At 44.2% G+C, this 15,583-nt stretch overlaps 1 long non-coding RNA gene across 1 annotated transcript in view; it reads left to right on the top strand.

Moving 5' to 3' along the window:
• Positions 1-573: 573 nt before the first annotated feature.
• The window catches only part of LOC123331473, a 31,777-nt gene continuing 16,767 nt past the window's right edge, over positions 574-15,583 (top strand). The window contains exons 1-2 of the long non-coding RNA XR_006548129.1: positions 574-2,146; positions 13,904-14,028. This is a non-coding gene — a long non-coding RNA (uncharacterized LOC123331473). The remainder of the gene's footprint in view (positions 2,147-13,903; positions 14,029-15,583) is intronic.

Here is a 15,583-nt window from a genome sequence, read left to right as displayed (position 1 = left end):
GGTGGGATGGGAGGCTTTCGGGTGGATGTGAGTGAGTGTGTGTTGTTTTGTTTTGCTTTTTACAACTCTGGCTCACATGGAAAAGCACTGAGGAATGTTCAAGAAAACATGGGAAGACTCTCTGCTACTTATGTAATTAACCCAAGAAACTTGCTTTTCTTACTTTCTTCGACTGTCCCAACATTCTCCCAGCTCTCTCTTGCCTCCTCCAAGGCACTGGGGACTGGCTGACTTTAAAGTGTGAATCAATTTCAGCTGCAAAGAACTTGAGCTCCTGGATTTTAAACATGAACCCCTTGGTAAAGCAAGGGCTCTGAAGATGGCTGCCTGGCTTTGTGTCCCTGAGTTCTTGTTTACCAGTGAGGCATCCAACTCCAGGATTCGTCTATCTGTTGCTGTTGTTGTTATTTAGTCACTCAGTCGTGTCTGATTCTTTGTGACCACATGGTCTGCAGAATGCCAGCCTTCCCTGTCCTTCACTATCTCCTGGAGTTTTGCTAAAACTCATGTCCATTGAATCGGTGATGCTAGCCAACCATCTCAAACTCTGTCGCCTCCTTCTCCTCCCACCCTCAACCTTTCCCAGCATCAGGGTCTTTTCCAATGAGTCAGTTCTTAGCATCAGGTGGCCAAAGTATTGGAGCTTCAGCTTCAGCATCTGTCCTTCCAATGAATATTCAGGGATGATTTCACTTAGGACTGATATTCTGCTTTTTGGTGTTTGGATTCAGTACTGAGGATTTGATGCTTTTCTTCAGATCAGAGGCAACTGGCTGTAGTCCTATAGGCCTAGGGTCCCCAGAAAGGTAGCCAGGAAAGGTCTCCCACAGCCCATTCCCCTAAAATAGTTTCAACAATCCTTCCATTCTGAGATAATCCCAGAAGCCAAAATGCCAAACTAGGAAGGGAACTGGGTGGGGGCGTCTGCAGTGAGGCCGCCATGCCCACCCCCACCAGCCCAAACAGATTTGCCGGAGTGAGTTATAAATCTACTGGTACCATTTCTTTTTCGTCACTTGCCTAATCCTGTGCCCTTCGTTTCATGTGCTGTAATTATTAACATCTGCTTTCTGAGCCTGGCCCGCATGGAGTTTGCAAAGGCAGTTTTCAGTCCAGAACAATGGTGACAGCTGTTTCATTTAGCCTAGGGCCAGCACTTCCTGTTCAGTCTACATCTGCCCTCCTGTGTCCAATTTCTGATTCAGGGTTTTCTGTTTTGTTTTCTGGGTTGTTTTTTTTTTTCCCTTCATCTGACCTTACTATATGTTTGAGAAGAATTTCTAACTTAACACTCCGGCTAGTATTTCTAGCACATATGCTTATTAGATTGGCGACAGCCAAAGAGAGAGATAGGAGAAAACCAGGACTGTCTTCCGCAGCTAACAAGGTGGAGGGCAGACAGAGGCACAAAGGAGGTCTGACCATGAATCTAGGGGACCAGACTCAAGGAAACTTCTGGGCCTTGAAGTTGAAGTATAGGCTGACCTCTCTGGAAGCTAGGCACAGGAAGAGCGGCCTTAGCTCACCTGTCCCCTGACCCAGTATCATCTCCATAGCTTATTTGGTAAGAGGTCACCCAAACATATCTCCAAGGGAACCGTGTGTCTGGGTGGCCACCAACACACGGAGGCCCTTCTTCCTTGGGAATCAAGGAAGCTCGTCAGGTGAGGCAAGATTCAGAGGCCCCCAGTTCACTGTTTCCCGCTGAGGCTCCAGCATTGCAATAGAAACCCTTCCTAATTTGTACCCGGAAGTCCAATGGACGGGAAAGGACCATACTGCCGTGGGGCAGTGCTCGGTATTTATTGCCAAACGGGGCGAAACGCAGTCTCCACTTGGATAAGAACTGCAGGGGGTGGAAGTGTCCTGTGGGTGCACAAGGGAGAGCATGGAAAGGCAGACTCACCCATCAGAGGCTCCCGACCTCCAGAGGCTGCCTCTGCCTCTCGCGGGATCTCTAGCGTGTGTCTGCCCCTCTCGCGGGATCTCAGGGCATCAGGACTGGAGATCTCGCAAGAGCTGATGCCCACCTCACCCCCTTACAACTCTTAGCAGATGAAGAAACTAAACGTCAGGGAGAGGGGGTGCTTTCCTGCGGTTGTCGCTTGGTCGAGCTTGATGCTATTGGACAGAGAAGCAAAGGAAGGTAAATCTGTGCTGCTTCCGGGAGCCTGAGGCTTTCCACCGTTTCTACATGAAACCTCTCTTTCAATCCCAGACCCCCTCCACCCTTCTCAGTGGCTCACAGGAAAAGAGATCAGGACCCTGCTCCCAGGTAGGAACAGTGAGGTGAGTTGGGGAGACCCCAGCTTGGATGTCAGTACCGTAAACCCAGTCCAGGACTGCTTCTGGCTGCCAGGGTCAAGTGCTGGACTCAGCACTTGAGAAGAGAGTTCATGCTGGCTAGACACCTGGGGGTCACGGAGGTTCTTAACCTGTGACCTAGGCCCCGTGTCTTTGCAGGAGCCAGCGAACAGAAGGCACAGCTCAGGTGTGAAAGAGATGCAGTTGAGAGGGGCCTTCTGCCCCAGAATCCCCACCAGATGTCAGGGGTGCAGAGTCAGGAAGGCCCTGGACCTCACCCCCCACCCCACCCTGAGAAGACCCAGCCCTCCCAACGCTTGGCTTGAGCCTGGAGCAGCACAGAGGCCACTCCTGCAGGCACAACGATCATCAAGGGCTATCCCTAAAGTCTGGAATCAAAGGAGCTGATGGATGGTCCACAGGAGGCTGGGCCCTATGGCCCCATTCACCCAGCTCTTCCAGGAATGCCAGCCCCGCCCCTTTCCCTGCCCCCACTCACCGTCTCCCAGCCTCGCCCTCCCCCTTCCCTTCTCTCTCTCTCACTCACTTCTTTTCTTCTTAAAGTTAATTGCAACTTTTTTCTCAGCGCCCTGATCTGGATAAGCCACATCTCATTAGAAAAAGATTTAGCTGGAGCCAAAGCAGGCTGGAGAAGGAATCCCTAATCAACAGAGAAAAGATTCGGGTGTAATTGCTCTCTCCCGCCATCCTCCCCCTCCTTCCTCCAATCTTTCTCTGCTCATTAATCTGAAAAGAAAGTCACAGTTGAACGTCTTGGTGTTCAAGTACCTGCTGCTGTGGCAAACAAATCGAAGTACTTGGGGTTTTCTTTTGTGGGGGTGTCTGTATGGAGAGCTTTGGCTGTTGTGTGTAGGAGTAAAGCATTTTGCTCTTGGGGGAGTGTAAGAAGCACCTTGGTTGGGGGAGTAAAACTCTTTGGGGGGGGGGGTGTGTGTGTGAAGTGCTTGGTTGTGGGGAAAGTGTGAGTGGGTGTGTGAACCCTTTGGTTGTTGGAGTGTGTATGTGTGTGAAGCTCTTTGGTATGAAGTGCTTTGATTATTGAGAGGGTGTGTGAAGCTCTTTGATTATGGAGAATGTGTTTGTGGTGGGGGGAAGCTCTTTGGTTGGATGGGGCAGTAAAAACTCTCAGTGCATGTGTAAAGCATACTGGTTGTTGGGTACATGTGTTGTGGATGTGGGATATGGTTGTGGGGTGTGGGAGTTGTTGGTCCATGGGGATGCAATGGAGGCCTTCAGATGTTGGTGTGTGCTGGTGTGTGCGTGTGATACTTTGATTGTTGGATGCTTGTAAGTTCATTCACATGCCCTAGTAGCCCCTTTGATGGTTTCCTTTCGCCCCAACTAAATCCCAACGGATGCTTAAATAGTGACACATAGAAGATGAATTTAGAAGCAAACCATCTCCCCATGTAGGGAGAGGAGGTGGGTCCCTACTCCCCCCAGAACCTCTGGAGAGCCCAGGCTCCTGTGTCTCAGCTAGCTTACCTGCGATCCCCACTCTGCCTCAGTCCAACTCTTTTGTGACCCCATGGACTGTAGCCTGCCAGGCTGCTCTGTCCATGAGATTTCCCAGGCAAGAATACTGGCGTGAGTTGCCAGTCCCTTCTCCAGGGGATCTTCTAGACCTAGAACTCAAACTTGCATCTCCTGCTTGGCAGACAGATTCTTAAATGAAACAAATTATGGAAATTAATAATGATGTGTGCATGTCAAGTGCTTTGACGCTCCTGTTTCCTTTACTTCGTTTCATGCGGCTACTGGAAAAAATTTTAATTACAACGTGGCTTGCACTTGTGTCTCGTGTTATATTTGCATTATATAGCACTGGCCTAGAATATAACACACCCTTTCATAAATACTGGTATTCTCCTTTAACCAACGAGCAAACCAGCTCAGGTTAAGTGGCTCCGGCCAATGATACCAGCAGCAGAAGCCAGAATGCATGAGTGATCCTGGCTGGACAGTCTGCTACTTGATGAAACTCCTAAAACAAGAGCTATATTGTTGTGACACAATCTTACGCAGAGTGTTTAGTGCCAGCAAGACTGAAGCACATTTGGAGTCTGGGGGAAATTAAATAAAGCCTGTGACTTGGGGATGAAGAAGTTTTCCTGACACTAGCCAAGGATGTTAAGGTGTAGGGTAGTTCTTAGTGAGTAGTGCTTGGGCAGGCTTCCGGGATCCCTGTGTGAACTTGGGTCAGTCCCTTCCCCACTCTGGTCCTCAGTTCTTCTGTCTGAAGAGAAGGGGCTGGATTAAATATTCTCTGAGGTCCATCGGGGTCTCTGGTGCCTCTCAGCAGATTCCCATTCTCCCAGGGATTAAGAGTCGCCAGTCCAGGTTCGATGCACGATACTGGATGCTTGGGGCTGGTGCACTGGGACGACCCAGAAGGAGGGTATGGGGAGGGAGGAGGGAGGAGGGTTCAGGATGGGGAGCACGGGTATACCTGTGGCGGATTCATTTCGATGTTTGTCAAAACTAATACAATATTGTAAAGTTTAAAAATAAAATAAAATTAAAAAAAAAAAAAAAGAGTGAGCTTGTGAGCAACGTGCTGGGTCCTGGGGCAAATAACACATCTCTTGTGTCACCTGTGAGATGCGGAGAACATTGTGGACTTGGAAGTGATGCTCTAAGGATTAATGAGAAAATGCAGGTGATGCACGCAGCACATACAGGGCACATAGGAAATATAAATGCTAGCTCTTGTTATCAGTATAGCAGTAAGCAGGTTGACCAGCTGGCTGGGATAGTTCTGGGTCAGCAGACTCAGATCCACAAGCAGTATCTATCTCGGATCCTTCCCCTAAGCTGACACATTCTGAGGCTGAATTTGATCCAAGGATCACCTTGAACTTGGCTTTTGAAGGGTTTGTTACCACTGCAATTCAATTCCCTGATTGCGTGGGTAACAGAAGCACCCAGGAAGAGTACAGATTGGCAGGGATCCAGAGGACGGTGGAAGAGAGAGAGACTCAGGTTCTTGTAAGAGGGCATCTTCGGAAATGTTCAGAGGAAGGAATGTTAGTTCTTAGTGTTGTTTCTGTCCTTTGGTGGTATAGCAGTCACATGTCACTTTTCCATCCTTTGGAGGACTGATGCAGATCTGTGACCATGAGCTTTCTTCACTGCTTTTTTTTTCCCACCATGGGAGGACTCTGACTTTAGTTCTTCTCAACAGTTGTGTTCATTTTTCATCCCTGAATTGTATGTAAACAACCTCCGATAGTAGATAAAGGCTTTATCAGCTCAGCAGCTCACCTCCTACATGCAGCCTGTTTCTCATGAATACAAGTCTGTGTTAGGAGTAGTTGGACTTGATTTTGTCTGCTGGTTGTTATCTTGGCCTTAATTGGGAGGAATCTTGCATTCAGTGCAGACTCCCAGCTGTCTCTAGCGTTCCTCGGCCGCCATCTGCTGGGTAATCCTGGCATGACATAGTCTCCTCGGCTGGCGTGCTAAGGAATGGAGTGTCTTGCATTCAATCAAAAAATATACAGCAGGAACTGTGTACCAGGCGTAGTTACAGGCACTTGGGATTCATTAGTAAAAAAACAGGCAAATATCTCTTTTCTTTTTAGCACTGAAAATATTCCACTATCTGGAATATTGGGTGGATTTTTGTTGTTCACCCACAAAGTCGTGTCTGGAATGTTATTTATTCGCTTACCTACTGAAGTGTATCGTGGTTGTTTCCAAGTTTTAGCAGTCATGAATAAAACTGCTATAAATATTTCTGGGCAAGTCCTTCTGTGTACGTTGTCAGTGTTTTGGATTTGAGCCATTTCTATAGGTATGTAGTAGCATCTCATTGTTTTAATTTGCATTTCTGAGGTGGTATATGATGCGGAACGTAGTCTCATACACATTTTTTGCCATTTGTATATCTTCTTTGCTGAGATCTGTTCAGATCTTTTGCCAATTTTTAAATCAGATTGGTTGTTTTCTTATTGTTGAGTGTTAAGAGTTCTTTGTATATTTAAGATAAATAGTCCTTTATCAAATGCATTTTTTGCAAATATTTTCTCCTCATTCTCTCGACACTACCTTATCAAGCAGAAGCTTTTAATTTCAGTGAAGTCAAGCTTATCAATCACTTCTTCATGGATGGTGCCTTTGGTATTGTATTTTAAAAAGTCATTGCCACATCCAGGGTCATCTGGATTTTCTCCTACGTTGATTTGCTCTTTTTCTAGTTTTATAGTATGGAAGCTTAAACGATTGATTTTTTATATTTCTTCTTTTCTAATACATATATTCAGTGTTACAAATTTCCCTCTAAGCGCCCTTTTCGCTGCATCCCACACATTTTGATAAATTGCATTTTCATTTCATTAAAATATACTTTTAAATTTCTCTTACGATTTCATATTTGACTCATGTGTTATTTACAAGTGTATTGTTTAACCTCCAAGTGTTTGGGGATTTTCCGGCTTTCTGTTGTTGATTTCTAGTTTAACTCCACTGTTGTCTGAAAGCTGATGTGGCATGATTTCCATTTCCTTTAAATTTGTTAAAGTGTGTTTTATGTCCCAGGATGTGGTCTATCTTGATGAATACTCCATGTGAGCTTGAGAAAAATGTATATTCTGATGTTGATGGATGAACTTGCTTATAAATGTCAGTTACATGAGGTTGACCGAAGGTATTGTTGACTTCAACTATGTCCTTACTGATTTTCTCCCTGCTGGATCTATTTTCGATAGAGAGGTGTTAGAGTCTCCATTATATTATTGGATTCTTCTTTTTCTCCTTATAGTTCTGTTTTTGCTTCATGTATTTTGATGCTCTGTCATTAGGCACATACACATTAAGAATTGTTATATATTCTTAAAATGTTGATGCTTTTATTATTATGTAATGCTTGTCTTTATTCCTGATAACTTTCCTTGCTCTGAAGCCTAGTCTGTCTGAAATTAACATAGGTATTCCTCCTTTCTTTTAATTGATGTGAGCCTAGTATATTTTTCTCCATCCTTTTACGTTTAATCCATAAAAGTGAGTTTCTTGCAAACAACATATAGTTCAGTCCTTTTTTAAAAAAAATCCATTCTGACAATCTCTGTCTTTTAGCTTGATATTTAGATCATTGACATGTAAAGAGATTATTGATATAATTGAATTAATATATACCACATATGCAGGGATTCCTTGGTGGCTCAGTGGCAAAGAATCCACCTGCCAATGCAGGAGACGTATGATTCAGGTTCAATCCCTGGGTGAGGGAGATCCCTTGGAGAAGGAAATGTTGACCCACTCCAGTATTCTTGCTTGGAAAATCCTGTGGATAGAGGAGCTTGGTGGGCTATTGTCCATGGGGTCTCAGAAGAGTCGAACACGACTTACTGACTGAACAACAAATACCTTATATGTTACTGTTTTCTATTTGTTGCCCTTGTTCTTTGTTTCTGTTTTTGTCTTCACAATTTTTCTGCCTTTTGTGGCTTTAATTTAATGTTGTATATAATTTCCCTCTCACCTTTCTTAATGTACTTCTTTTTTTAAAAAATCATTTTAATGGTTGCCCTTGAATTTGCAATATGGATTTACAACTACTTTAAGTTTTCTACTTTCAAACACCATTTTACAGGTAGTGCAAGTACCTTATAATAACAACAAAAATAACGTATAATAACAAAAACAACAAAAAAAGTCTCAACTCTTCCCTCTCATTCCTTATATCGTTAATATCATTCAACTCCGGGAGATGGTGATGGACAAGGAGGCCTGGTGTGCTGCGATTCATGGGGTTGCAAAGAGTCGGACATGACTGAGCAACTGAACTGAACTGAACTGAAGCGCACATGAGTGTATGTGTATTAGGTTATATATCCTTATATATAATGTAATACTGCTACTGCTGCTGCTAAGTCACTTCAGTCGTGTCCGACTCCGTGCGACCCCATGGACTGCAGCCCACCAGGCTTCTCCGTCCATGGGATTTTCCAGGCAAGAGTACTGGAGTGGGGTGCCATTGCCTTCTCTGATATAATGTCATACGTTGTAGCTATTATTTTGGACAAACTACTTTCATAAGATCCATTAAGAATAACAAAAATAACTTTTTAATTTTTCTTTCCCTTATTCCTTCTCCAGTGTGCTTCCTTTCTTCATATAGATCTGAGTTTCTGATCAATATAATTTTTCTTCTCTCTGAAGAACTTTTGACATTTCTTGACAGTTGGGTCTACTGGTAACAAATTCCCTCAATTTTTGTTTATCTGAGGAAGTTTTTCTTTCTCCCTCAGCTTTAAAGGATAATTCCTAGAGTATAGGATTCTAGATGGGTGGGTAACATTCTCTCAACACTTCAAAATATGCGGCTCTGTCCTCTTCCTTCTTGCATGCTTTCTGAGAAGTTGGAGTAATTCTTGTCTTTGCTTCTCTATAAATAAAGTGCCCCCCACTGCTCCTTTCAAGAATTTTTTCTTTGTCTTTGATTTCTTGGAGCTTGAATATGATGTGTACTGTGTGTAGTTTCTTTGAGTGTTTGGGCATTTACCCTGCTTGATGTTCTATGAGCTTCCTGTGGTTTGGTGTCTGTCATTAATTTGGAGAAATTCCTAGTCATTGTGACTTCAAATATTGTTCCTATTTCTTTCTCCTTTCCATCTCCTCTGGTATTTCCATTACATTTATGTTACCCCTTTTCTAGTTGTCCCACAGCTCTTGGATATTCTGTTTTCTATTCTTTTTCTAGTCTTACTCTTTGCTTTTCAGTTTTAGGAGTTTCTGTTGAGATATTCTCAAATTCAAAGATTCTGTCATCAGCCATGTCAAGCCTGTTAATGAGCCTATCAAAGGTATTCTTCGTGACTGTTACAATGTTTTTGATCTCCAGCTTTTCTTTTTGACTCTTAGAATTTTCCCACTTATACAACCCATCTTTCTTATATATTGGTTTATTTTTCTATTAAAGTCCTTAGTGTATGAACGATAATTTTAAAAAATTCCTGGTTTGATCATTTAAACGTTCCTGACTCAGATTCTGATGCTTGTTTCGTTTCTGCAAACTGTGTTTTTGGACTTTTAGTATGCCTTGTAATTTTTTTTTTTCAAGGCAGACATGATGTACTAGGTAAAAGGAACTGCCTTAAAGAGGCATTTAGCAATGTATTGGTAAGACATGCAGGGAGGGGAAGCGTTCTTTAGTCCCATGGTTAGGTCTCAGACTTTTGGTGAGTCCATGCCCCTGGTCTGTGAACTTCACCAATGTATCTGTTTCTCTCCCTCAACTTTGGTGGGACAGGATGGCTAGAGAATGCTGAAGTTAGTATTTTCCTTCTGGAAGGCTAAAAAAGCTGAAACTGAGTATTTCTCTCCACCTAAGTCAATGAGTGGAGAAGGCAATGGCACCCCACTCCAGTACTCTTGCCTGGAAAATCCCAGGGATGGGGGAGCCTGGTAGGCTGCAGTCCACTTCACTTTCACTTTTCACTTTCATGCATCAGAGAAGGAAATGGCAACCCACTCCAGTGTTCTTGCCTGGAGAATCCCAGGGACGGGGGAGCCTGATGGGCTGCCATCTATGGGGTTGCACAGAGTCGGACACAACTGAAGCGACTTAGCAGCAGCAGCAGGTCAATGAGGCTCTGATAAAACCCCAGCAAGTTAGTCTCTAGTAAACAGTTTTGCTTGAGTACAGGCTTGTTAAGAACGGAGTTCTCCCGCACATTTCAAAGTGGTTCCTTTTTCCATCCCCTGCTGGAAGCACAAGGGGATTTTCCTCCATTATCCACTGGTGGATCCTCTCAAGAGAAGACTCACAAAAACATAGGGACCCCCATGTCTGTGAATTAAACTGGTGGAGAGTTTAATTCACAGATTTGTCCACACTGAGCCTCCAACTATTTGTCAATTACAATTCAGGTTTTCCTACCGCGGCACTGATTTCTGCAGAGGCTTCTGCTCTGTCAACTTGTGATTTTCTGTATCCTCCTGTTTGTATCTCCAATTTTTGGAGCAGAAATTTGCCTCATTTCTCTGATGAATATAAGAAGATTTGTTGATATTTCCGTTTATTCAGGTTTTTATTTATTATGATGCAGTGGCGACTGCTAAGTTCTATAGATAGCAAACCGGAAACTGAAAGTCTCTTGGTTTTCTTTTCTGTACTGTTTTTGTCTGGTTTGGGTACAACAGGGTAATACTAGCTTCATAAAATGAATTGGAAACTGTTCTCTCTTCTATGTTCTGGAAAAGATGATGTAAATTTTATGTTAGTTCTTTTAAGTGTTGGGAAGAATTCTCCAGCATAGAACTGAAGATTTCTTTTTCAGAAGCTTTTAAAGTTACAAACTCAATTTCTTTAACGGTTAAAAGGGCCATTCCAGTTATTAATTTTATCTTGGTTGAGTTTTGGTAGTTTGTGGTGTTTGAGGAATCGATCCATTTCTTTTAAGTTGTTGAATTTATGAAACATAAATTTGCTCAATGTATTTGCTTATTACCTTTTTAATGGCTTCAGGATTCGTAGTGACCCTTGTCTCATTTCTGATATTGATCATCTGTGTCTTCTTTCTATCTATGTCAGTCTTGCCAGATGTTTATGAATTTTATTGATGTCTTTAAAGAACCAACTTTTTGTTTCATTGATTTTTCTCTATTGTTTTCCTTTTTAAATTGCAATGATTGCTGCTCCAACCTTTAATATTTCCTTCTGGTTACTTTGGGTCTAATTTTGCTCTTTTCCTAGATTCATGAAGTGAGAACATAGATTTTTTATTTGAAATGTTTCTTCTTTTCTAAAGTGGTAAGCATTTCATGTTATATATTTCCCTTTCAGTTCCACTTTAGCTGCACCTCACATTTATTGATGTTGTATCTTAATTTTCATTTAAACTCTGTAATTGTTTATTTCCTTTGGATTTCCTCTTTGCCTCATGGGTTGTTTTGAAGTGTGCTACTTAATTTCCAAATATTTGGTGATTTTCCTGTTTTCTTTCTGCTCCTTAGATTTTAATAATTCTCTCCAAAAGAACAGACTTTTTCCATTTATCCTACCAGTATATCATTAATGATGAGAACAGGACAATAGCTTGTGCTTAAAAAATGAATATGTTCATCCCAAAAGATCTGGTTTGCCATTAGAAATGAAAGATCTGTTCACTAAATTCAGCCTTCAAAATTCCTTTGACAGTTTGTTTTGAGGAAGCAGTATTGGCTTTTGCTTCCAGGGTTCCTGGTGTGCAAAAGATTACAAAGAGTAAGAGGGAACAGAGAGGAGACACTGTCTTCTTAAATGTAATTGTCTTTTACACCTTTAGCCACAGCCTCCTCATGTTTTTCGAAGGCAATTTCTTTGAGAAGCTGAGCAGACAAGACGATTTGATGGTAACCCCAGGTGCCCACGGTCATCACCCAAACAGTTCTCAGGTGTGGACAATTTCTGAAGATGAGTGAATATGCTTTTCTACTTAAGAAAACAATCCTGAGAACTTGGTTTAAATTTTTTTTTTTTCCATTCAACAAAGACATTGCCTAGACCTGGAAACTTTTTTCACCCTTTCCTAATTTTGAAGTGAAGTGACTTGCTATAAGGTCAGGAATTACCTGGGGGCCCGGGATTGGGCTAGTATATAACCTGATGCCTGGGGATGGTAGAGGGTACCCTTCCTGGAGGATGCTCCCCACACAGTGGGAGGGGAGTATGGCAGCAGCTACATTCTCCCTGGAGCTGAGCCAAAGAAGGCATCGGAATCAACGAGCATATCCGTATCAACTTGTCAGAGTCTTAAAGAATGGCCAGTGCCATGAGAATCTAGAACATAGTGGCATAACCTGATGGAGTTATGGGGGAGAACAAGAAACCACACCCCAGTAACAGTTCATATCAAATAACACAAGCAATTTCTGTGTTGAAATGAGCCAGAGATAGAATATTGTGATATAAACCAGTCTGTCCATTTTAAAATCATTTGATTTCCATAATTCTTGGGCACCTGATTTGACTTTTTTTTAAATTTCTGCTTGTGTTGCTGACTTGACTGATTTGAACTGCATATGTCAAAAGGCATAGATCTGTTTAGTCATTTCATTTTTATTGACACTTACTGTTCAGTTAAATTCAAAACATCAATTGTTCCTCCAGGACTGTCCAATGGAGACCACCCTTGCCCACTGTGGAGACTGTTCGCAAAACAGTTCAGGCTCTCTGCTTCCTGAGTGTGTAAGGGGTCTGCTTCCCCATGTGTAAACTTAGATGTGGTCATGAGTCTTGCTTTGGCCAATGAAATGTGTGCAAAAGTGACACTTTGGGCAGAAACCTCAGGCCAGTGTGTAATTCACTCCATCTTCCCTCTTCTGCTGTGGTTGTGGATGTATGTGTCAAGATGAGGCCATTCGGTGGGACAAAGCAGTAGTTAGGGAGTCTGGGATGGACATGCACACACTGCTTATATTCAACATGGATAACCAACAAGGACTTACAGTATGGTACAAGGAACTCTGCTCAATGTTGTCTGGCAGCCTGGGTAGGAGGAGAATATGGGAGAGAATGGGTACTGTTTTATGTATGGCTGAGTCCCTTTGCTGTCCACCTGAAACTATCACATGGCTAATCAGCTATGCTGCTGCTGCTGCTGCTGCTGCTGCTGCTAAGTCACTTCAGTCGTGTCCGACTCTGTGCGGCCCCATAGACGGAAGCCCACCAGGCTCCCCCATCCCTGGGATTCTCCAGGCAAGAACACTGGAGTGGGTTGCCATTTCCTTCTCCAATGCATGAAAGTGAAAAGTGAAAGGGAAGTCGCTCAGTCGTGTCCGACTCTTAGCGACCCCATGGACTGCAGCCTACGAGGCTCCTCCATCCATGGGATTTTCCAGGCAAGAATACTGGAGTGGGGTGCCATTGCCTTCTCCAAATCAGCTATACTCCAATACAAAAAGACAGTTAAAAAAAAAAAAAAGATGAAGCCATTTTGGGTCCTAAAACAACTGTATCATGCAGATCACCCCTTGCTGACCTGTAATGGACTGGTAGCATGAATGGGAAGCATTCACTGTGTAAAATTGCTAAGAACTGGTGGTTGTTACTGCAATACAACCTAGTCCATCCTCGCTGATGTGCACATGCAGACATGCACACACACACACACACACACTTACTGAGTACCTATGCGTGCAAGAGAGGGACCCAGGGCCATGGGTGGAGGGAGGGGGGCAGGGGTGCAAGGTAAGATGCAATTTCTGTCCCCAGTTTACAAGCGGGTTTGGCAGATTAGATAACTAGACAGCATGGCATGATAATGGCACGAGTGGACAGTTCAAGGGCAAATGACGAGATGTTTCTGTGGCTGCAGCCTTAAGAAGGACTTAGTTGGTGGGGTCCAGGATGAATGTAAGAATGCCTCCTGTGCTGGTATCACCTGTTGGCCCCTCCACCATCTCCCTCTGCCCTTCTCACCTTGCTCTCGGCCTGGCCACACTGAACTGTCTGTACCACCTGACTAAGTTCCTTCTGCCCTGGCTCCTGGTCAGGTTGAGACAACATGGGGACAGGGTGAGTGCTCAGCAGAAGACCGGAAACAGGGAGGACAGTGAAACTGAAACGGGTGTTCCTCTGACTGCCTTCTCACAGATATGCTCCGACTGGCTGCACCCCTGGGCTGAAATCTCAGCTCCCTCAGTGACCCTCCCCACTTGATGGTCTGCTTGCAGATTTCCGTAACAGTCTCTTCGCTCGCTCCTTCAGGTCCAAGTGTGGTAAGTCAGGAATTAGTCTCAGCATCCTCCACTGCCTCCCTTGGTTTTTCTGTACCCCACCCACATCTTTGTAGATGGACTTTTTTTTTTTAAGGAGACTCTAAATTTTCCAATTTGAGCACGCCATCTGTCTCCTGATAGACCACCAAACTAATTGTCTTGCTTGGGGGAGTCAACAGTAGGATAGAAATGATCGTGCTTTGTCTTTTTATAGGGTCAGTTGGTAAAACAGGCAGGATGCTTTAAAATGATCAATCCTCCACTAAGAAATGAATTTTTAAACGACTTTACTTCTCCCACCCAAACTGGAAGAGTCCACTCCAAAGTAGAAAAGGATTGCGGGCAAAGCACTGGCCTCTTTGCACGCAGGAGGAGCGAGTGGGCCCCGCAGAGCCTCTGTCTCACAAAGCCCTTTGCAAACACTGGGGCCACAGGACACCACCAGGATGTCATGTCACCCGCAAGGAACTTGTCTGGTCCAAGGGAGAATTCCAACTACTGTTTTCAACTTGAGCCTGAGGACAGAAGCACAATTTCTAGCTGCTTATGAAAAATTCCAGACTTTGCTTTTGGGTTCCGATATATAGCACAGAGGGCTTCCCTGGTGGTTTAGACAGTAAAGAATCTGTCTGCAATGCAAGAGATGAGGGTTTGATACATCCCTGGGTCAGGAAGATCCCCTGGAGAAGGAAATAACCACCCACTTCAGTATTCTTACCTGGAGAATCCTATGGGCAGAGGAGCCTGGTGGGCTACAGTCCATGGGGTCACAAAGACCTGGGCACAACTGAGCGACTGACTAACTAGGTAACATAGGGCCGCTTGGGAAAGAGATACTGCTGTTTTGCCATAACCCTACCCAATGGGAATTGTCCTTGTCCTGCCCTGGGATTCCTGTGTCTGATTCACAGAATGTATTCGTTTGCTGGTTGGTGGGTTGGTTTTCCACATGAAAACTAAAGGAGCCTTACAAGAATTGGGCTTGGGAGAGTTCTGGGTTTTCTATTCCCCAACCCGCGTCGGCCCTGGCTCCTTCGCTGTCCCCAGCTCTGAAAGTGGCAGCCAGGAGGAGCCTGGTACCTGGAGCCCTGGCATTTCCCAAAGCAGCCAGAATGAGCAGGTGCTGGACTTCAGGTGCTGGGGCTGGACCCGGGGAGCGGGTCCACTCAGGCATACTAGGGTATAAAGTTAGAGGAAGTGCAGACAGCAGTTTGGAAGATTTAGGAGTTCTTGGGCTATACTGGGTTTTACTGCGTTGTCGTTGACATATGTTTGTGTTCTCTCCTGAGCAGGTTAAGGGGTGGGGAGAGTGCAGGGAGGGTGTTCCTGGGTGCTAGGTCTGCACAGCTGAGCAGATGTGGAAAGATGCAGAAGAGGGGAAGCAGGGATTGTCTGGGCGTCTGAGCATCCCGTTCTCTCCTTAAGCGCCAGAGGGTGCATGCCACGGCCTGGGGTGGTACCACAGAGGGGTGCTTAAAACTCACAGCAGTACCACTTGCGTTAACAGCTCCCTTGAATTAAAAACGCTTTTCCAGGAAACAAAGACTTATTGCAT

This window comes from Bubalus bubalis, chromosome 23, assembly GCF_019923935.1.
Source record: "Bubalus bubalis isolate 160015118507 breed Murrah chromosome 23, NDDB_SH_1, whole genome shotgun sequence".
NCBI classification, from domain to species: Eukaryota; Metazoa; Chordata; class Mammalia; order Artiodactyla; family Bovidae; genus Bubalus; species Bubalus bubalis.
This window is presented reverse-complemented; position numbering and strand designations above follow the sequence as displayed.